Consider the following 11,345-nt stretch of genomic DNA (forward strand, 5'->3'; position numbering starts at 1 on the left):
TTGAAACTGAAAGATACTTCCCAAATCACATTAAGTAAGTGCTTAAGTGTCACCACTGAAGTTCTTAAAATACGATAAAAATAGCTAAGACTAGGAACCCTCAAAATCAAGATGTCAACCAAGGTCTATTTAAAACAAAAGTGGCATCTTCACAAGACCAGACCAGAAAAACACATCAAAAGCCCAGAACAGCGTTCATAAACAGACATTTATATATGTGTGACCTAGAACATGTTAGTTAAAAGAAAGCATTTCAAATCTGAGGGAAAAACATTGGACTATTCAATTAATAGTTCAAAGAAACAAATTAGAAATAAATTTTATCCATTGCTGCTTGCCAAAGATAAATCCAATGCAGTTTAAATAAATAAAAAATGCATGAAAACTATAAAGATCAGGGAGAAGGAGAAGAATACATGATTTGAGAATTTGTCAAAAGATATAAAATACCAAAAACCCACAAATGAAAAGCAGGTTATACCTGACTATTTCAAAGCTAAAGTATCTGTATTCTCACATCCAAGGCAGTTCAGCACAATCAAGTGAGTTAAAATATCTATAAACAACAATTTCTATCTATCTATCTATCTATCTATCTATCTATCTATCTATATCACTTTTTTAAAATGTGTGTATGCGTGTGTGTGTGTGTGTGTGTGTGAGAGAGAGAGAGAGAGAGAGAGAGAGAGAGAGAGAGAGAGAGAGACAGACAGACAGACAGACAGACAGACAGACAGACAGACAGAGACAGATAGAGAAGGGAAGATGGGGGGACCACTTAATCACACAGTTCCCCAGTCTATCATTGCCCTTACCATCTCTGTAAACCTGACAGAAAAGCTCAGAAGAAGCCACTGTGGTTCTCCACATGTTTAGACTCACTAAGCAAACAAACACAATCTTTTCAAAGGACCAGTTTTTACCAAGTTTTTATCTAAAATTCTGGCAAAACATTCACACTGATGCTCTCTCCTGCCAAGACACATGGCAAGTGCCGGAGCATAAGTTAGTATAGTCACTCCAGGAAATCTGGCATGGTCTGCAAAATGTTAAATGCTCATACAGTATGATTCAGAAAAATATAAATAATAATAATAAAACCCAGTATGATCCAGAAATTGTTATTTCTCACCATCCACTTTTGTAAAGGAAGAAACCTGGCAGGATTGCACTTTGCAGGGACCTTTGGTAATTGAGAGTTGAGTTCCTGGCCATTCTCAGTCTTTACCTTGTGATCCATGTACAGTAGGGTGAGGCCCAGAGCTTCAGTCCCTTCTTCCATACATCAGTTCTAACACTAACTGACCCCCTTAATTTAAATACCCTCATCCTTCAACATCCAGCACACATACAGCAAGCCTCCTCCTTACCTCTGGGTACACCTTTTCAAGATTCCTTGTGGCTCTCTGAAACTGTAGATGGTATGTAACACTCCATGTATTTTCCAATATGTGCATACCTGTGATAAAACTTTACATTTTATTCTGAGTGTATTATAGCTTCTTTTTAGACTACTTGGATAACCAGCTTCATTTTTGTAGAACTTTGGAGCCACTATTAAGTAAACTAAAAGATATTTGAGAGCAGGCACCGCAAGATTATGACAGTACATCTGATAATAAAGAAGTGGGTAATGGGCAGTGTCTCAGTTAGGGTCACTATTGATGTGATGAAACACCATGACCAAAAGCAACTTGGGGAGGAGAGGGTTTTATTTGCTTATATATCCAAAAATCACAGTCACTGAGGAACTCAAACTGGGCAGGAACCTGGAGGCAGGGGCTGAATCAGAGGCCATGGAGGAGTGCTGCTTACTGGCTTGCTGTGATGGTTATTCTTGGTTGTAAACTTGACTATACCTGAAATCCACATTCCAGAAATGGAGGGCTCACTTGTGATCCAGATCTTGGGGCAGGAAGACAACATGCCTTTGATCCGGATTTTGAGGTTGGAAAACACAGACTTTTGATCCAGATCTTGGGGCAGGAAGACAACATGCCTTTGATCCGGATTTTGAGGTTGGAAAACACAGGCTTTTGATCTGGATCTTGAGGCAGGATGACATGTATCTTTAACCCTTGATCTTGAGGTGGGAAGGCACACCTTTAATCTGGGCCCCACCTTCTGTTGGAAGCCTATACAAGGACAATGGAAGAAGGAAGGGTTCTTTGTTCTTCAGCTGCTCGCCATCACCTTGTCAGCAAATCCATTCCTTCACTGGCACTGAAGCATGCTTCTTCAGGATTCCAGCAAATACAGAAGACCAGCTGAGACACCCAGCCTCATGGAACTGAGCAACTACTAGATTCTTGGACTTTCCATTCACTGCTAGCCACTGTTGGATTTCAGCCTGTAAGTCATTCCCATAATTTTCCATACATACATACATACATACATACATACATACATACATAATAGATAGATAGATAGATAGATAGATAGATAGATAGATAGATAGATTCATTCCTTAAGTTCTATGACTCTAGAGAACCCTGACTAATACACTTGACCACCCTGCTTTCTTGTAGAACCCAGGACCACCAGCCCAGGGTATTACCACCTAAAACAAATTGGGCCCTTCCACAATCAATCAACTACTAATTAAGAATGCTCTACAGGCTTGCCTACAGCCTGATCTTATGGGGGCAATTTCTCAATTGAGGTTCCCTTCTCTCAGTTGGCTATAGCTTCCGTCAAACTGACTTAAGACTAGCCAGCATCAGCAGGTAACATATACAGCATGGATAATTGAACAAAGGGATGATTTACCTCTCAGCAGAACTGTGCAAGATTTTATGACAATATTCAGAAGTCCAAAATTTAAAACTTATGAACTATTCACTTCCGGACTTTTCCACTTAATGTTCTGAACTGTGGTTGGCCAAAGGTAACTGAATAGTGAAAGTGCAGGAAGGAGAGAAAAGTATGTCCATATTGAGGAAACAATGGTGCTTCCTGGGATTAGCTCACTGAGCTTGACTTCTTTCCTGTGGTTCAATTCTTTGTTCATGTAATAGTTTCCATGTAGCATCTTACACTCTCCGATTATCCCTGGAAGGAATACACTTTCAGATGCTTCTGGTCTCCACAGGCAGAAGTTGGGATGAAAAAGTCTTTAAAAACAAACAAACCAGGAAACCCAGGAGTGATGCATGGAGACTCCCCTGGCTCTGCTTTCTCCCTCAACTCGTACTGCTCAGTTACCAGAGATAAGAATTTGCTGCCGGCTTCCCCAATCCTTTGCTGCTATAGCACCTATACTCTCTATTACTCATGCTGAGACCCATAGGGATATCTTTAGGGATGTTTCTTTGTGTCTTGCTGTATTCTGTAGCCATGATTATTTCAGAGAATATCTTAAATCACATTAAGTAGATTTCTGTCCTGTCACATAAAAAGGCAAATCACATGGCCAGTGGGAGCTCCTGACACCCACAGCACTCCAGCTGCACACATTTTTCAGGACTGACGAGATTTTTGCTAAGATCAGAAGACAGAGAGAATTGACCATGGGTTTTTTTTTGTTTCATTTTTTAATTAATTTTTTCACACAATATATTTTGATGACCATATCTTATGGTTCATCTCCTCAGCCCAATTCAGGTCTGCTACTCTGGGCTGACAACCTGCTGTGTCTAGACAAGACTTTAGATTTTTTGATTAATATTATGATCTTTCTTGATTCTTCAACAATTCACAAAACAGCTGGAGCTCCAGGGGTTTAGTGGTTAATGGAGGGCTACCTGACTAGTGGGTAGCAGAGCTGGAATCTGAAGCTTGGCACGCTTTCCTTTGAGACTGAATATTTTCCCTCTGCCACACGACTTTTGTGTTGAAATATAATCAGAAGTCCATTCCTCATGTGAGCAAGATTTCATTCTCAGGCAGGGACTGCGTGGGACTAAGGGAGTCACGATAAGACTCACAGTGCCTGAGAACACAGGGATATTATGTCATGTCTCAGCCCATCCTTCTAGAAGACAACTGTGACTTGTCCCCTGTCTTAGTTAGGGTTTCTATTGCTTTAAAGAGATGCCGTGACTACAGCAACTCCTATAAAGGAAAACACCTAACTGGGTGGCTTACAGTTGAGAGGTTCAGCCCATTATCATCACTGTGGGACATGGCAGCATGCAGGCAGACATGGTGCTGGAGGGGTAGCTGAGAGTGCTACATCTGGTGCAGGCAATGGGAAATATGGTTGAGTGTCACACTGAGCAAAGCTTGAGCATAGGAGACCACAAAGCCCACCCCCACAGTGACACACTAGAGACAGAATTCTCTAGACTCCGCCGGTTCAGGTAGATGTGTGTGTGTCCAGGGAAGGGAAAGTAGTCAGTGATCATTGTCTCAGCAGAAGTAGTGGGAAAAGTCTCATAGCACTGGCCAGAAGGACCTTGGGTGATGCTAAGAGGACTCTGTGTGGTGCTCTGCTCAGTAGGTAGCCTGCTGGCCACACAGGCCTTCTGAACACTCAAATACAGCTAGTGTGACCAAGGGCAGGAATTTTAAACCAGGCTTACATTTTGTGGGTTTTGTTTGTTTGTTTGTTTGTTTTGTTTTTTAAAGTTGGATGTTCATTTGCATCTAGCAAGATAGCTTCCCCCTGAACCCAGCTGGAAGAGGGTTGGTTGGTGTGACAGTCTTCTCCTATAGTTTCCAAATCAAAGTAAGTAACCATCTTAGCCTTGATTTCCTAGGAAACTGAAACCATGTTTCCCCTTTTCCTCTCATGGGAAAGATTCTGCTGTAGGATTTAGAGAGGAGAACACATCATTGTTACATGTCCTGTATCCCTACCAGAGGATCAAGAGCTAGCTCTGTCTAAGCCAACTTCCAAGCTGTAGTCTTTGGCTCAGAAGCAATCTGTATGCTGTCTACTATTGCCAGGGACTCTAGAAAAATTACCAAACTGCTTTAGGATCTTTCTGCATAAAGAAATTCCAAGCAGCCTTTTCTAACCTGTTTTTCCTACACTAGGTGGAGTCTGCTGAGTTTCCGAATTCCTCAAGTTCAAAAGTAGTGGTGATACCGATAGCAGTCTCTTGGAGAATTTCCTGACCCACCCAGGGGATCCATTTGTAGCATGAATTGTTAGAAGGTCCCATAGAACCCCCAAATTACAGACGATTGCCACTGCTCTTGGCTATCCTCCGGAACTTGATCATAAGACCGTGTTGTTGGGAACTACACACACATGGAGTATGAGGAAATCAAGCTGCTTCTCACCTGGAAGCTCCATCCCTACTTGATAGCTTTCATAGTGATGGACAGTGCTGTGTAAGCTGCCAGAGGAGAAAAGAATCCCTACTCTTCCCCAACTGTGAACCCTAGAGCTATATCAATGACCGGCCTGGCAAGGTGTGCCCACTGACGCAGTCGTGGCATGAATATCAAGGGAATAAGCTATCATTTCCTGATTCCATTTAAGAGCCACTCCACAATTACCCGGCACCTTTTCTGGGGCCAAGAACCTGAGGCTAAACAGGTCACAGGCCATAGGGCAGAACATACTACTATTACTCTACTAAATGAACACAGTATTAAAGTGACTCCTACTGACACATTCCTATGTTCATAGCTTACTGTATCAGTCAACCCTGATCAGAGAAGCTTCTTTTTTTTTTCTTTTTCTTTTCTTTTTTTTTTTTTTTTGTTTCAGTAGATGGCAAGTCACATAGAGACCGGCATTGGGTCAAGATGCAGAGAAAAAGAGACTGTGGGCTGTTCAGCTCTAAACGGGACATCTGTATCGCACAGTCTCCTCCCAAGGTTCAGGGATCACATGGGGAAAGAGTGGAAAGACCGTAAGAGCCGTAAGCAGTGAGCGACGACAAGGAAACAGGGTTTTCTGGACACAGCAGGGACACTGCACATATTAATTCACAGAAGATGAAATCCCATGCACAAGATCGGTGGAGGCTCAGGACAGACAAAATCCAGCATGCACAGGGGAGGTAGGCATGAATTCCAACCCCTAGCTAAGGAGTTATTGGCAGTTGACAGCTGCAGGGAGGGAGGGACCATTTTCTTTGACAGTACGGCCCCTGGTGGGTTGACCACCTTTCAGTGAAAGCCACATATCAAGAGTATATGGGCAACATAAACTGTACTTGATGGGTCAAAAAAGAAAGAAGACAAGATATAGGGTAGGTAGGAAAGGGTGGGTAGATCTGGGAGGAGAGTGCGGGAGGAGAGAACATGATCAAAACACATTACATTAAGTTCTTAAAGAATTAAAAATGAAGATAATAAAAATTAATAATGTTGAATTTTTAAAACTTAGGCCCTCAAATTCAGAAGAAATCTATAGCAAGATTTAGAAAGCTTTCTCCCAGTTGCAATATCAGATACAACATCAACTTTTCTTGGGAGAGAGAAAAAAATAATGAGAGTCCTTTTCATTATTTCTCCCTGCCAAAAGCCTGGCCTTGCATTTGATCTGATTTTCTGGCTGGAGCTTGGCCACATTATTTTCTTCAAGGACCCACCCAAGGTTGCAGGCAGCTGGTGCTCACAGTAATCCAAGCCAATGCCAGTGTAGTGGAGTTTGTTACCAACTGCTGATCTCTAAATTCTGTTTGCTCCATTCTCTCCAAGATCTTCCATCTCCTCAAGATCAAAGCCATGTTGAGTGGAGGCCTCAGGGGATTAAATCAACAGTATACCAGCCTCTTTTCCCATGCCAGGGAAAATCAGTCTTCTCTGGCTTCTAACAGGTATTCTATTTCAAAACACAGCCATACCTTTTCAATGTTAAGACATGGCCATAGCTAGAGACTGGATGAACCTGTCGTGGCCATTCTAAACCTCTCCCAGAGAAGAAAGAATCACTATCCCTTATATAGGAGGAGGTAACAACTCAAATCAGTGAAAACAATAGATTAGATAGGCCTGGAAGACTAAAGTCAAGCAGTATGACCCTGAAAAATGTACATTTTCCATGCCTTCTTGAATGGAGGTAGCTCCTAATAGAGAAAATCCATAGTGAAGTCAGAAAAGCAATAACAAAATTCAACAACTATTTTCTGACCACACATGGCAGCAAAGGGTTCAGAACAGTTTAGTAGGACACGAAGGCTAAGCCAGACCTTTAAAATGGGCAGTTAGGAGGCAGCTATCAATACACCGTATACCCTGTAATGGTTTGAATATAGGATGACTCTCATAGACTCATGTGTGGAATACTTGTTCCACAGCGGCTGGCATCACTATGGGAGGTTGTAGAAACTTCAGGAGGTAGGACCTGACTGGAGGAAGTAGGTCACTGGGGGTGTGCCTTTGAAGATTCTACCTGACACCCAGTCCCTCGCTCTGGTCTTCTTCCTGTCCATCCTAGAATGAAGCTTCTCTGTGCAGTGTGCTCTTGCCACCATGATGCCTGTCAAAGAGCATGGAGCCAAGTTATCCCAGATGCGACCTTTAAAGCATGAACCAAAGAAAATCGTTTCTCCTTTTTACGTGTGTTGCCCAAGCGTTTCATCACAGCAGCACAAAGGGAATGAATACATACCCCTGAGGACTCACTAAATAATCCAGTAGAGTCCCAAGCGATCTAACCAGGTTTGATACCTTTGTGGAACTGCTCTTTGCTTCTTCTTTAGCTACTTCTCTAGCTAAAATTTGCTATGTACAAGATCTGGAAACTCTTTAGAGCTGGATGGAAAAGCCTACATCAACAGCATCCCAGTGTGGGGAGGGAATGGAGAAAGGATAATCAGTACTTCTAGGAGCTATGCTTGACCCACTGCAGTGGGAACTTGTGGTGAGCTCACTTGTAGAGGAAAAAGAAAGATCCCTCCCACACGATATAATACTGTCTCTGTATCACGTTCTACCTCAAGCTCTTCCCATTTTTTTTCCATCTTTTATCTTTTCTATCAACCCGTGATACATTACTCTATCTATGATGGAACGGTGCTTCAAAAAAAAAATTAATGAGTCTTTCCTTTTGAACTTACTTTTCTCTCTTGGCCTTTTCTTCCCTTCAGTCAAACAGTCCATTCTGTGTTCACTGCTTTAGGGGAGTGATGTGATAAAGGAGCAGAGGAATTAGCCATTGTAAAAAGCAAGGCCTTTGGCAACAGACTCATTCAAGATGGAGAGCCAGACTGAGAAACAGAAGTTATGGCCTTTAATGCATCCACCAATGAGAAGAGTGTTCCCCGGGCTTCAAGAAGCAGCTATTAAAAAAAAACAGCAGTAAGAGACAGCACAGCCACAGTAGGCTTGTGGGAAGTGCAGAGGATCTCGTGACCGATAATACTGTCAACTGGACAGGATCCAGAATCACCCAGGGGACTAACCTCTGAGCATGGCTGTGATGGAGTTTCTAGACTGGGTTAATTGAGGAGGGAAAACACCCTGACTGTGGGAGGCACCATTCCATGGGCTACTGTCCCATAGAGAATATTAAAAAAGGAGGAGGAGGGGGAAGAGGAGGAGAAAGTGAGCTGAGCACCAGCATCCATCTCCCCACTGACGGCAGCTGCAATGTGACCAGCTGCCTCATGCTCTTACCTTCATGCCTTCCTACCATGACGGACTAGACGGTCAAAGTTCAAGCCAAAGTAGACCCTCCCTTCCTTACTTAGATTTGTTAGGCAATTGGTCACAGCAGTTGAGAGAAGTAACTTATACAGAGCCCTATAAAAGCGACAGTATGCCCTGATCTTAGAGCTGAGCCCGAACAGGCAGGAAAAATCAGATTCATTTCTAGGAGGTATGAGCTCCATGATCTTCATCGTATTTGCTGGGTAGGGTGGCAGAAGTCTACTCACTTCCAAAGAACCGGTTACAAGATTTACTAATCACAAATATATAGTGGCGTGCTGGAAGCAGATAGCCAGTGTAATCAGGAACTTTCCAGAAGGTCCTGAGTTGGTTGTATATCATTTCTAGCTTGAAACTAGCCATGGGGAGAGCACATATGCCCTGAAGATGGTAAACACTGTAGTTCAGGACTTCCTCCCCGCAAGCCTTTGACTTCAACACCCACCCACCTCCCACGCACCCCCATCCACCGACCCCAGTACTTGTGGTTAAATGGTTACCATTGCACCATAGGAGGTGAAAAATCTTAGATGGTATCAGAAGAGTACATCTATGCCCAGAAAATATGACAAAGCTAGGAGAGAGGGAGTTCCAGATAGAGAAAGTCTTCCCCAAGTAGACTGTCTGGCAAGTACATGATTAGACAACACAGACCACAGATGAGGACAGCATCAAACATGCTCATGTGATGCTGAAGACCAACTGGGCTCTGAGAATAATGGTTTTGGACAACTCAATCAGAGTATAAACATAAACTCGGGGAAAGAATGAGAAATCCCCAGTTATTTGGGATTGCATTCTTGCCACTGTGAAAAACAGGTACAAATTAAACTCATAGGAAACCACTCCTAAGCTGGTGAAGTAAAATCTGTATCGACTACATCTATTTGACAGATGAGAGGTGGAGGGCTTGCCCCAGTCTTAACTCTCAGTATCCACGCAGCTGCCTGATGTGAGATTTTCATCTAATGAGACCAAAGGCTGCATAGCAGGACCAGGGATGGGCAGCACACACTGGAGCCAAAGGCATTGGGGCCACATCAAGTGTAGCCATGATGAAGTAAAAAATCATCCTGAGCCCTGGCCCCAATCTAGGCAGCTCTCATGCTCCTCATGGAGCAGAACAAAAAATATTCAAAGAAAGGGATAAAAAGCTTCCTTGAGTAAGTCAGCTTTTGCTAAATAATTTAAGAGCTGACTTAGACAGGAGTGAGGAGGAGGGAGATGTTAATGCCCTTGATGACTGGTGTGAGAAGGGCATATTCTGGGTTCTAAGCAGAGGACATCAGGGTGACCTCTATGGGGTCTCAGTGGGCTGGGGTCAGTGTTCAGTAAGCACTGGAACATCACAGAAACATCACTACATTAGGGTAAAAGGCCACAATGTCCTAGAGGGAGATTGCTGGTAGAGCTAAACCAGTATGTCAGTCATTTCAAGCAAGACACTCATTGACTGTCCCATCCCACCATGATTGCCCTCAATGGCATTCTTTCAACTGCAAAAAGAACAGTGTTCTACCTGGTGCCAGACAAGCAAGGGAAACAGAGCTCAGGGACCCATCATAGAAATTTCTAGAAGAAAGCAACTCTTCTTAACTGCATCCTTCCACCGCACAAGGAGGGTAGCCCAGGCTCAGCAGGATGCTATGTTCCCCATGTGGCAACCATATCCTTCCTTAAGCTTCTCAGGCCTGACTAGGGACCCCTGAAGCACAGCTCTCCTGAATTTTGAAGGCAGACCTCAGCCTGTTGTTCTAAAGAAACTGGAATGAGTCCTTTGGTCATGTTATACTAGTCATGAAAATTACTTGGGAGGGATTGCTGAGGATATAAAGTTCTTTTCCAACTGATCTTGGAATTTAATTCCTATTATGTGATACTAGGATATGATACCAGGAAGGAGGGTGTAGTGGGTAGCCATTCCTGCTTTGGTCTGGAAGTTCCAACCCCCACTGAGGCTTTGGTAACTGTCACGCCTACAAGGTGGGGCCAAGTGAGGGCCTGAAGACCGGAGATTGGATGTGCTGCGCTCTCTTGCTGCTGGGAACCTGGATGCTAGAGGTGGACCGACAGAGCTCTCCAGAGAACACAGCGGGACTATGCTGTGTCCTTGCCAGAACCCTCAACCTACCTATCCCTTCATTTGTAAGTTATGCCATTAAATAAATCTCCTTTTAACTATGTGGAGTGGCCTTAATAATTTCACCAATAGCAGTCCATCGCCTTAACCACTCGGCCACCTCATTGCCGGGCGGTGGTGGTGCACGCCTTTAATCCCAGCACGCGGGAGGCAGAGCCAGGAGGATCTCTGTGAATTCGAGGCCAGACTGGGCTATGAAGTGAGTTAAAGGAAAGGTGCAAAGCTACACAGAGAAACCCTGTCTTGAAAAACCAATAATAATAATAATAATAATAATAATAATAATAATAATAATAATAATTTCACCAATAGGAGGGTTTTATTTTGCATGTAGAACTATTGGGGGTCTTGCCTGTGGCCATCATGTAGATTACACTGGAGGTTATGAGGGCTCCAGACTCTAGCTGGGAAGTGAGGTGACAGAAATAATGATTTGAACCAATCACCTGATTCCAGAGCTGGAGTTTGCAACAGTACTCCAGGTAGTCAAGCATGGCTTCGAACTTCTAAGGAAGCAATGGCACAGGGGAGGAGGGAGCTCACGGGATTATAGAGGCTAGGCAAGCACTGGGCCAGCCTCTAGCCCCCTCATTGACATCAGGGATAGATTCTAAGCAGCTGGTGTCGACTGAGGGCTCCAGGTATTGCCAGC

The sequence above is a fragment of the Peromyscus eremicus genome, chromosome 1 (genome assembly GCF_949786415.1).
Source record: "Peromyscus eremicus chromosome 1, PerEre_H2_v1, whole genome shotgun sequence".
Lineage (NCBI taxonomy): Eukaryota > Metazoa > Chordata > Mammalia > Rodentia > Cricetidae > Peromyscus > Peromyscus eremicus.